Source organism: Crinia signifera, chromosome 7, assembly GCF_055691185.1.
Source record: "Crinia signifera chromosome 7, ASM5569118v1, whole genome shotgun sequence".
Classification (NCBI taxonomy): domain Eukaryota; kingdom Metazoa; phylum Chordata; class Amphibia; order Anura; family Myobatrachidae; genus Crinia; species Crinia signifera.
The window spans coordinates 118,850,171-118,863,081 of NC_139223.1; the positions used below are offsets into that span (position 1 = coordinate 118,850,171).

Here is a 12,911-nt window from a genome sequence, read left to right on the forward strand (position 1 = left end):
ATTATAAAGTGTAAATGATATATGTGCTACATTATTGCACTACTCAAAGAGATAATAATGGTAATTTACATAATTAGTATGACTTTATTCTTAAATGTTAGAAGCTAAATATATGTATGCTATTCCATTTGTGTAATCTGATATGTTTTATAAAGTCCTTAAAACTATGGTGTACTGTAAATGTATGGTGTATTCTGTCAATGTAGCTGTCTAGGAACAGAAAAACAAGAATATAATGTAGCTATTTTCTAAATAGTATGTACAAATCCGAATCCACAGAAATGGATCTTTATTCGAAAATTCAGCGCTCATTTCCAAGACTCAGATTCAGCTTTCAAAGAGCCGGATCTGCAAATGAGAATCCTGGCCTTTTCCCTGGCGAAATTGTCCGGGATTAAATAGTCAAATCCCCTTATTTTCAAAAATCGTAAATAAGGAGACACATTGAATATAAGAGGACAATTTACTGAAGCTTCTAAAAATGTAAAGAGGTGATGTTTCCCATAGCAACCAATCAGATTATGTCTATGATTTCTCTATTGCATCCTAGAAATCACAATTTGATTGGTTGCTATGGGCAACATCACTTTTTTTTTTTTTTTTTAATTTTTAGAAACTTTAGTAAATTTACCCGAATAGCATGTGCTCCCTTGTATATATGAAGCAGCTTCATTGGCTTTCTATAAGAAAGTGCTACAGTACCTGTACATACAGTAAATGGAAATAGAGAAGAGCAAATGTGTATATAAATGTAGTAACAAAGGTTTGTATTGCTGAAGGCGGTCAGAGCAATATGTTGGAATTAGTGAAGTGTTTTAAAGAGAGAAAGGAAAAATAAAGGAATAAGGAAAAAAAGAGAGAAAACTGTAAATTAAAAAAAAAATAGTCAGAACAACAAATGAAAAAATAAATACAGTAAAATAAACTTACAACAATAAGAAAATAGTATCAGTGATGCCCAACAGAAGGTAAAATAGTGTTTACAGCTCTATAAAGTAATTGTGCCCACTTATGTGTGGCAGAGACAGTGGAGTCTCACCCTCCCCTGTCCCTATTTGATGTCAGTTTTTTTTTACCTTCACAAGTACTGGCTGTCTGCAGCTTACTGTGGTTGCCTAAAAACCAAAGACCAATAAAAGTAAAAAATTCTGCAGTAATCTCATTTACATTAAATTTATGGGACAAACTAAATAAAGGATTTAAATGGTTATCTTCTCCTCCAGCACTAATACCCATGTGGGATAACCCACAATTTAAGGTTAGCAAAGACAGACAACTATACAAAGACTGGGCAAAAACAGAAATACTATTTATAAATGACCATGCGGTGGCAGATTACTTCCCTTCATTCGCGGACTTACAATCAAAATATAATTTCCCAAATAAATGCTTCTATCAATACCTGCAGATCCGCAGCTACTACACATCAGTTCAAAGGGATAGGGGTAAAACAAAACTAGAAGATCTGTGCCAGAAAAGGGCAAACTCTAGTGGCCTAATCTCAATAATATATCAACTAATGCTAAATTATGGTAAGGAATTACGAACACCGTATGAAACGGCCTGGGAGACAGATTTTGGAAAACAAATAAAGCCAGAGATATGGGATAAGATTAAACAAAACCTGATCTCGATTTCCCCTTTCGATCCGGTATAGGGAGAATGCCTATAAACTATATACGCGATGGTATTTGACACCCAGTAGACTAGCACATATTTACCCAGACGCCACAGATCAATGCTGGAGGAGATGTGGAGAAAGAGGTACCCTGATTCACATCTTTTGGGAGTGCCCTCGAATACGGGATACTTGGAAATACATACATAAATTAATAAAGCAAGTCACTGGCCTTTATACACCAATGTTGCCAGAATTTATGCTACTCCCACAAAACATACCAGGGACCTCAAAGCCTATTCAAAAACTCATATGGTTTATGACCAGTGCAGTTAAAATAAAAATAGCGACACACTGGAAAGCAGATACAAGTCCATCTAAGAATGCAATAAAGGAGGTAATTTGGGACTTATTTCAAATGGAATTTCTATCAAGTATAGTGGAAGAGAAACCATTAGCTTTCAGAGAAATCTGGACCCCATGGCTAACATACCATGCTTTATCGCCCTTATAAATAGGTCCGAGGTAAAATAAAATAAAAGTAGAGACACTAAAATATGGAATAAAGAATCAAACAAAGTAAATCAGAGAGAATGAAGCAATAACCACCCCCCCCCCCCCCCCCCACACACACACACACCCTCTTTCCCCCCTAGATGTCGATCCCTTCCCTGTCAAGAATACTTCACGGTGTGTGAGTAGAAAAATTTCCGTTACGGCCAACCCATGAACATATATAATGTGAACCCTCTTCCTTAAGACCTGGACATCTTACTTACATGTCGGGAGCTTTTTAAACTTATACAAAGAAGAAGATAACGTTCCAATCTCATGGGTCAGAACAGATCCGGGAAAGAGCCTTCCCCCTCCCCCCCCCCCCCCCCTTAATTTGTGTGTCTTTTGTGTTTGTTTGTTTATATGTATCTGTATGTCGGTATAGTATCCTATATAGGAATACAGATTAAGGAGTATAGATTTATGTAAATGGTTGTATTTGTATAAGGTTACCTGTCGCCAATATTCAGTGCATTGTTGGAGGGAAATTTGAATAACTATGTGAAAAAGGTTAAGATGTTATCCCTGTGACATGCGATTGATTGCTTTCGGTGATCCAATTTTGCACTTTATTCACTGTAATGTATGAATACAGACTTGTTTTTCTATATGGCAAAAAACTCAATAAAATATTAAAGGAAATAGAGAAGAGCAAATGTGTATATAAATGTAGTAACAATGGTTTGTATTGCTAAAGGCTGTCAGAGCAATATGTTGGAATTAGTGAAGTGTTTTAAAGAGAGAAAGGAAAAATAAAGCAATAAGGAAAAAAAGAGAGAAAACTGTAAATTAAAAAATCATTTAATATATAAATTAAAGTAAAAATAGTCAGAACAACAAATGAAAAAATAAATACAGTAAAATAAACTCACAACAATAAGAAAATAGTATCAGTGATGCCCAACAGAAGGTAAAATAGTGTTTACAGCTCTATAAAGTAATTGTGCCCACTTATGTTTGGCAGAGACAGTGGAGTCTCACCCTCCCCTGTCCCTATTTGATGTCAGGTTTTTTTTACCTTCACAAGTACTGGCTGTCTGCAGCTTTGTGCACAGCCGCTGTGGAGTAGTCTCTTTCAGTTGCCGTGTGCGGTTGGCTATCAGCACGGCTTAGAAACCGCTGTTTGCGGTTATGTAATCGGCGCGGCTTCACAGGTCACTGGTGGTAAAACTGTGTTCCCGTGAGCCAAACTGCCAAGATCTTTCAAGCGTTAACAACGCGATTCATCCAATACGGATTATCAAAATTGGAAAAACCAGCTGGGAAAGTCACTGCTGCTTCTTCCTCAACTGTCGCATCCAATCTGAAAGTTCCTACAGTTATGATGATAATGATGATGTCACAAGGCCTACAGGAGTGGTCACCTGCACACAGATCAAGCCTGTCTCACAATATCTTCCCTGTACAAATAGGGGCTCATACATGCTGAGTGTGATCTTAGATGATACAATATAGAGATTAGAGGCCCAATTTATCAATGAGTGATAAAACATGTTTTGAATAATGGAATTACATATGATAGATGGTGCTGCATCCAAACAAACATGGCAGTTAGGAGCTGATTGGCTGAAGACAGAGATAAGTTATACATAAAAAAAATGTTTCAATAATAAAAAGGTTTCCAATAATAGAATTTAATAAATACAATACATAAATCCAGGGATACAGTATGTATTGTGAATTTCCTTCTCTACACCACAGTATAGTAATATCATATATATTATTTCTAGAAGGTGATTTTTGGTGACGATCCCTTTTTCTCCCCAAATCATTAAATGAGGTACCATTTTAAAGATTTAGGGCATTATTCAATCCGGGATTCCGACTGGAATCCCAGGCCATTTTGTCTCCATTCCACAGATCTCAATAGGCGGAATCCAATGGGAAAACCGCTGGGCTGAAAAACACTGCTTATACACTGAGCCTTTTTCGCCTGTTTTAGTTTTTTTTTAGTTTTTGAACAACTTTCCATAGCAGGATGCTACCGAAAGCCATCCACCCCTCACTCATCTGCTGGTATTATCAGCAGATGAGAGGCCAGGCCACAATGATGCAGGAGCGGGTATCAGCACTCACTGCTCGTTGCTGCCCCGTACACACTGGGCATCTCTCCAGCTGAAATCCACTCAATTGAGTAAACTGAGCTGCTTTCAGCTCAAAGTCGCCCAGTGTGTATGGGCCTTTACTGTGTGTAACTCTTAACATGGCTGCTTGAGATTATCCTTCCTTCCATCCATCACAGATGGTTGTATAACAGTGTGCAGAGTTCAACAGAAGGAAGTTTCTGATTGTGTGCCGGACACATAGCGTGTGTGTGTGTACCTTCTCCCCATGTTTATACTTATGTGCGTTTTACAAAGAGCCAATGGCTGATAATATGCAGTGTTTGACTGATGCTTTTATGTGTCTTATATCCTGTCTCACAAGAATCAGTTACCGCACCAGTTTAATGACATCTCGGTTGGAAGATGGGAAATCACAGACAAATCCATAGGACGCCTGTCAGTCTGGACTGTTTTTCTACAAGGGAGCTAATATCACTCATAAGACATTGTATTATGGAAGGTGACTGAGCCAGGAAGCTGCCTCTCCTGCTGCCACTTTACTGTAACTCTGTTGTTTAGTAAACCGGTTCCTGAATATTCTGTAAAACAATAACCATGATTGGAGAACAATTCTGTGTGTACTGTTGTGGCCAGAAATACTCATTTTACCTGTAGGTTTGGTACAGAGGAATTGTTTGTCTTGACAATCCTGAGGGTTCATCCTGGTCAGAATTAGATACTCCCAGCGAGGTCATACAGATCAGCTGTGGCCTCTATGAGCTCTTGTGGGCTGCACTCTGGGAAGGCCAGACCATGGTACGGGAAGGTATCAGCAGGAATAACCCTAAAGGTAAATATCAATATGCAGTATTCTACCTCTATTTAGGTCATTATTATAACATTGACCTGATTTTTCTCTTGGTGCTTGGTACCACAATTTCATTGTCAAGTGTGTCACCAATCAATCTCAGTTCACTGGACCTGGGATTGTATCCTTTTTTCATCTTCTCTCTTTACCCAGTCCTTAAACATGGTTTGCTGCTACACAAACAGTATAGGTGCAAAAGAAGAGTGCACTGCAAATTGTTCTATTTTACATGGGATGTTGCTATGGGCAACCAATCAATCTACTTCTTAGTTATTTAGAACCCTTTAAAAGATAAAAAACATTGTATCTGATTGGTTGCCCATAGCAACACCCCATCTGAAATAGAACTGCCATCTTAGTAAATTCCCCCCTGCGTATTAAAACTGCAATGGTAATTTATGTGGGTTATGGAGTTACATTGTTGGAGTATTGTGGTAGGTCTACCTCTGGCTTAAGGCCCGTACACACTGGCAATTTGGAGCTGAAAGCAGCTCAGTTTTGCTGTTTGAGCTGCTTTCAGCTCAAGAGTGGTCCAGTGTGTATGACCCGGCAATGGCTCCCACATCATCGCCGGCCACGACCGCTCATCTGCTAGTATTCCCAGCAGATAAGCGATGGAATGGATGGCTTTACACAGCAGCCTGCTATGGAAAGCCGTCCACCCTCGGAAAATCGATTAGACAGGCGAAAATCATTTAGTGTGTAAGCACTGAGCGATTTTCAGCCCATTATCGTTCTTCATACACGTTGAGAAAAAATGCCCAGTGTGTATGCACCATAAGGGTGACAGACAGTAACTTCTAGGACTTCTGTAGGTGAGTTGTTCATCTTGCACAGACACTCTAAGGCAGTGGTATCAAAGTGCCGATTCTGGATCACACGCAGTGATCCGAATTCTGCCCCAATGGTCAGGGTTTGTGCATGCGCAGTTGTGCTCACTTGTAAACACTCACTCACTTGCCAGGTCGTTCACAGCAGGGCGATAGAGGCGGTGGCAGCGCTGGGCCATGAGAGTGCCCAGTGTTTTATGGACATCCACATGAAAACGCTGGGCATTCCCATGGGTATGCGGACGAACTGATGCCTGCCGGGGTGGGCGGCTGAAGTCACAAGACGTCTCCTGCAGTGGCACATGTGCGGGGATGTGTCTTTGTTACTCATCCTCTCGCATAGATGTGAGAGGAAACAGCGTGGGTGGGGGAGTATTCGGTGGGGCGGCCTTTCTGGCTCCCGGCAAGCTGCGATCTTGATCCATCACCACCGTATATGATTGTAAGTGCAGTCATTTACACTAATCAATGTATTACCCATCAGTTTGGTTCCAGTAATACCTTCTGCATAAATGATGCTAATACAGTCAGGGCCTGATTCAGGTCAGCTCGCTAAACAGCGTACATTCATTTAAACAGCGACATCCATTTGCATGTAGACGTACGGGCGATTAAATCATTTGTTGGTCGCCAACTATCTAATTTCTTTCCTCATTCGCAAATAAAAGTCAGTCTAGACTGACTTTTATTTACGAATGACATAGCCAAGAATGGGACAGGCGCTGACGTCATGACATCAGCCGCCTGCCCAGTGCAAGCTTCGCCTCACCTGTGTTCACGTAGGTATGCCCAGCGGTTTTCTGGGCGCACCCACAGTTTTTATGGGCATTCCCAGGAAACGCTGAGTATCCCTATGCCCACCCACTACCCGCCCTACTGTGTGTGCACACGCCTCAGCGACTGTGATAGTCCCCGGAGGCGTTCACACATCGGCTCTACACATGCGTATGATCGCGTATAAGCATGTGCAGAACCGAAACATTGGTCCCCGCAGGGAATCGAGTAAACCTGAAGCAGGCTCTGTACGCATTGCACATGTAAGGCTGGCTGGGGTGTATGTGCTGGGATTGTTTTACCTTGTGAAATAATCTGTAGAGCATTTATCACCATATAGTAAAGCAGTGAGGCCACTCATATACTGTATGTTGTGTTTCTCATAACAGGCAGTTCCTGCACTATTGTGGAAGCTCCAACACCCGGGGATAGAATCATGCATATGGCAGCTGGTGTCAACCAATGTTCCCTCTAATTTTACGAAGGCTGTGTGCGGCAAAAGATTTTGGCTGTGCAACTTTGGAAGGAAATTTAAATGTTTGTGCGTCACTGGAAAATGACGTTCAGCATTTGTGTTAACTTTACTTCAAAATGATATTAAACATTTAAACATTCAAAACACAGCACACAATGTAGTTATTGGGTGAAACACACATTAATTGAGTCCACAACTGCAAAAAGGGACCACTGCTGCTTTGTGCGCTCTGTTGTAATGTCTGTGCGCACGCTCATCGAGTTGTGTGCGCGCGCACACGCGCACAGCTTAGAGGGAACACTGGTGTCAACGTGATTTGGGCTGTGACCAAGGAACACAAAATAATGTGCATCATCTCAGGCCAGATCCAGTCAGACAACAATATTTAATAACCTGTTGACAATTACTCTTGGAATAAATAGGTAATCTGAAATCCGTGCGCAATAAAACCCAAGTGCTGCTACTAGTACTGTGTGATCAGAGCAAACATCCCAAATTTACTCAAACGAAACAAAAGTGCAAGAATGCAGGTGAATACAAAAGCAATGCGCTCTTGAAGTTACCAACATTGAGACAGTTAAATAGGTTAAGATGAATGTCCCCAATAATGGGTCCTGGACAAATCCTAGGGTTTGGTCCTTAAGGTCCTGGTATAACGAAGCAGCATAGATGATCAGACCTATGTAGATTATCTCTCACAGCACAGGGCAGTGGGGCAATAGAGAGACACCAGATCAGTAATCAGTACGTTGGGGCTTGTGCCAGAATGCCAAATTACCGTATGACAGATGTCCAAGTCAAATAGAAGTCCATGCTTAAGGCGTTTCGGCATCAAGTTCCTTCATCAGAATTACGCCGCATTCTGGCGCATGGTGTCACACGGTGACACCTCTTTAACAGGGTACACACTACCCCAGACCCCGCTGAACATGCAGTTGTTGACGATGTAGTCAGATTTCACTGTATTTTCCGATGACTGGGGGATGATGTTGAAAATTGTCATCATTCACTGACACTAATATATTTATTCATCATACAGGTTGGGTATCCCTTATCCGGTTGTCCCATATCCAAAATATTCCGAAAACCATAGGTTTTCAGAATATATTTCGGGTTTTTCTTTGATTCCTCTCCCTACACCTTTTTTTATACTTACCTAATCCCCGGGGGCCACGGCGGGAATCGGACTCCACTTCAGCGGCATCCCTGCTCCCAAGAATACATTGCACAATGCCTCCTTGGGACCGGGGATGCCGCTGGAGAGAAATCTGAAGGACGGCAGGGGACACCATGGACATCGGGGCACCGCCAGGGGACCAGGTAAGTATGAAAAAAATAATAATTCTGAAATCCGCAATAAACCATTATCCAAAATGCTTATGGTCCCGAGCATTTCTGATAAGGGATACTCAACCTGTATATCAGTTATAATCTTTGAGTGTAATATTACACATAAGAGTCTTTGTTTGGTTTTAAATCACATTTCCATTGTTTCGTAACACAATTTGTACAAGTATTTATGTGTATACTGCCTTTAGTCATATTTTGCTGGACCTAGCTTATTGTGAATTATTAAAAATTACATTTTATAGTTTGTGTATCGTACAAGACAATATTTTCTTTTGTTTGTTCTCTGAAAAAGGAAGAATGCAAAATGGTCTGACTATGGGCCTTATTCAGGTTGGACTCTATATGCTAAGCTATGATACAACAAAAAAAAAAAGGATTATACAGAGTAAAAAAGAGAGCTTGCAAAAAAGTCCTTAACGAATTTCTTCTGTATCCGGATCATGGAATTCCCTCAAATCAGCCAGAATAGTTTATCCACGACGTATATGTGAAATAAGCAAACGTGAAAATAGATCATTTTAAAAAAAACATATACGTCTCTCTGAACTTGGTTCTCATACCATACTCACACCAAGAAAAGTGTTTCTATGTTCATAAAGGTATCTTTGTTAGGTGGATCAATCACGTCAAATAGTATCTTCCACCACTCCACCCCAAACGTGATCTTCACATGTATAGATATGTACACTGGACGTACCACATTTTATTTCTAGTGGGGATCGAGATATACTCGAGCCTCTCAACTGCCAACGCGTTTCAAATAGATTCTTCCTCAGGTTATGCCCCAGGTGTGCGCAGAGCAGCCACCTCACCCTTTTCTGTAACTTTTCTATATGCTAAGCTGTTCACATCCTTAGCAATGAAAACCACCTCCTTCCTGCATTTGCCATTGCGAAAACTGTGATGCGATCACAATTCTAGATGATTATCACTACCATCGGTCGCAATTTTTATCTAACTGCAAGCCGCCTGAGTAAGTCTGACCTTGTGCAGGCTTGTAGTTGCAGGAAACATGCGAGGCCAAGGTAACCTATGCGATGGAGTCCTTGGCCTCACCATGCCCAGGAAACAGAGATAGCATGCACCAGTTTTCATAGATGCTGTCCACCTCCGCCCCTCCCCGCAAATGCAGGAAGTCATTCGCATTTCTTAGATGCAATCACAGGACCGTTCTGCAAAAGGGTCCTGTGTATGTGCAGTTTCACAATAATTGGGAAACTGCTACGTAGTCATCAAACCTTTCTTTCAGTAGAATTATGCATCAATCAGTCCTCTTCTGGTAGATGGTAAGAGAGCTGGCTCTGTATTGTTTCCTGTCCAGGTGTGGTTTAGAAGAGAGGTAAACTCAGACAACCCATACGGCACTAGTTGGATTGAAATGGTGGGAGAAATGTCGATCGGGATTGAATGACCAGGTAATTTTATACATGTACAGATCTAGTAATAAATTTATTCTATTCCACAATTTACCTGACTGGTTGGTTTTTTTCCTGGGTTTTAAACAAAATCTCTCATTCCATCACACTGCGATGAGACTCTGTAAGTTCCTAGGTCCAGAGTAAGGGCCTTATTCTAGTTCACTCTTAGAGGAAAATTCCTTCTTAGCTGGACAAAACCATGAGCACTGCAGGTGGGGCAGATGTAACGTGCAGAGAGAATTAGATTTGGGTGGGGTTTTTCTTCAAAGTGAGATCTATATTGCAGTGTAAAAATAAAGCAGCCAGTATTTTCCCTGCACAGAAACAAAATAACTCACCCAAAGCTAATTCTCTCTGCACGTTACATCTGCCCCCCTGCAGTGCACATGGTTTTGTCCATCTAAGAATGAATCTGTCTCTAAGAGTGAACTAGAATAAGGCCCTAAGTTCTCTATTCCCCTGCTCATCTTATTCACACTTTTATTATTACTCCTTTACCATCTGTGTTGCTGGCTTATGCTGCAGTTAGAAATGAACAACAGACTCTGTGCCAGGTGATGGTTCCCGAGGCATTGTGTATCTTGTAGGCTGGATAAGTTTGTTGCTGTGGAATATTTTTGTAAATCTTTCTACCGCTCCCTTTAGTCATTGACTATATATTGTGTGTTTTGGTGCGGTTATTATATTCTGCGGTAGTGTAGATTGAAGAGGTGACACAAATGTACATTGCTCATGGCACAACTTGTCCTTTTGTCTAGACACCTTGTCTCTATAGAGTTTCCAGTCTCTTAGAAAATGTATATAATCTCAATGGTTGCTATGAGCAACACCACTGCCTGTCTCTTTTAGAAACCTTAGTAAACCGAACACTAGTGTGTGAAATGTGGAGCCACCCTTTGTCTCCACAAAATGAAAATGTGGAAATGAAAATGAAATGTGGGGGCGGCTGATGTGCTTAAAAAGTATGTTTTAGGGGTGTGTTTTAAGTCTGCAAAAATATTGGACAGCCTGACCTGAAATTACTAAGATGCGAGTTCTATTTCACATGGGATGTTGCTATGGGAAACCAATCAGAATCAACTTATTTTTTTGGTGCCCTCTAGAAGATAATAGACAGGATCTGATGGGTTGCCCATAGCAACATCCCATGTGAAATAGAACTCTCATCTTAGTAAATTTCCCCCAAAGTAAGTCAGTTCTAGAGGATACGAACACTTCAAGCAAAAGTTGGAGTTGAGTGTGTTAGGATGTGACCAGGGTGGTGGAGAGTCTTGGATCAGATGAGAAGACAGGAGGTAGCATGAAAATAAAAATGTAACCATCACTTGGTGTATCCACAATGGTGCCATGTATATACATGTGATGTGATGACCTTCTGCAGGGACAGAGTTAAAATAAGATGTCAGTAAGGCTTACTGGCAGACTTATGCAAAATAGCAGAGTGCTTTATTTGTTTAAACCCTCTTATATTGGTTTATAGAATGGGACCAGTGTGATATATTTATTCTTGTATGTAATCATGGCACTAGCATTGCTTTATTGTATTGGTAACTTTGTTATATCCCGTGTAAGGAAAAGTTGTGAAAGGAGAGTGGAGACGGTACCTTTGCAATGGGTAGATGTAGAGATCAGAGAGTGCTATGAAATAAAAAATATTTTTATATGCGAGTTGTAATTCAGGGTCACTCATGCGGCGGTATAACATCATAACACAAAATAGTACATGCATTTAAAATAGTTTATTATGACATTCTTTTGCACATTTTTTCATATGAACATTTTTTCAAACTGTGGATTTAGAAATGAAACATAATTTTCAAAATGCATTGCTTTCTATTAGTGCAAATTTATAACCATCCAACACATATGTAGTAGAGACCATAAGGAAAGCAATATTAGTTACGGATTACTACCGTACATATGTATCCTAAATAGGTCTCGTTCTGGGTATTCCAGCATGCTTATCTACTATTGTGTAGTCCAGATCATTCTGAACTGCACTCAGCCTGCTGCCTTTGCAATTTCTTGACTTGCTACAGACTTCCAACATTTTTGATAACAGAAAATACACTGGGGAACATTGACGAGTCCACATGACAAATTATTTAAAATCAGATGATGGGATATGGCATTTACTAGGTTACGGTGGGCTTAGCAGTGGCTTTCATGCACTGTTCTTACAACATACATTATCTAAAGCATTCAGATGGTAATACATTATTCTGGAACAGCAGGACTGTATCCTTGCTCAAGAAGATATTATCCTTCTGCCTACAGCAGTGGTTACCATCCTCGACCCTCAGGACCCCACGCAGTGCATGTTTTCCAGGTCTCCAAACAGAATCACAAGTGAAATAATTAGCTCCACCTGTGGATCATTTAAAATGTGTCAGTGAATAATGAGTGCATCTGTGCACCTCCAGGTGACTTGGAAATCTGAACTGTTGGGGGTACTTGAAGGACAAGGTTGGGAACAACTGACCTACAGAATTAAAATTGATTTGGCACACTTAGTATTTTTATAGAAGCTTTGTCATGCCTGGGGGCTGATTCTGGCTTGAGCAGGCATGGTGTGTTGAAGCAGGAACACAAGGCACATGAATGAAGTTGGCCATTCTGATTTAGTTCTTGCTCACAGAGCGAAAGATGAGGTAGTGCTTACTGGGATTTGAAGTTAGAAGAAGTGGACTGGACCCAGAATACAACTGGAGCAAAGTATAGCTTGAACCAGACTGGACCCTGAATTCCAACTGGAGCTGGACTAGAGCAGAGTGCAGCTAGAACTGAATTTAACCCAAAATACAAATAATACTTTATTTTAGCAAAGTACAGCTTAAAGTGGACTAGAGTGGAATACAGCTGGAGCAGATTACCAGAGAAGTTACAGACTGAGAGCAATACTAATATAATCGGAGCAGGCTGAGAGAATTTCTAGTGTCAGGGAGCAAATCACTGGGTAGCCATTTCAACAGAAGCGA

The 12,911-nt window shown here is 40.7% G+C and overlaps 1 long non-coding RNA gene across 1 annotated transcript in view; it reads left to right on the forward strand.

The window, feature by feature from the left end:
- Positions 1 to 5,035, forward strand: part of LOC146020492 (uncharacterized) — a 33,477-nt gene extending 28,442 nt beyond the window's left edge. Inside the window, exon 3 of the long non-coding RNA XR_014450798.1 lies at positions 4,601 to 5,035. This is a non-coding gene — a long non-coding RNA (uncharacterized LOC146020492). The remainder of the gene's footprint in view (positions 1 to 4,600) is intronic.
- Positions 5,036 to 12,911: the final 7,876 nt, after the last annotated feature.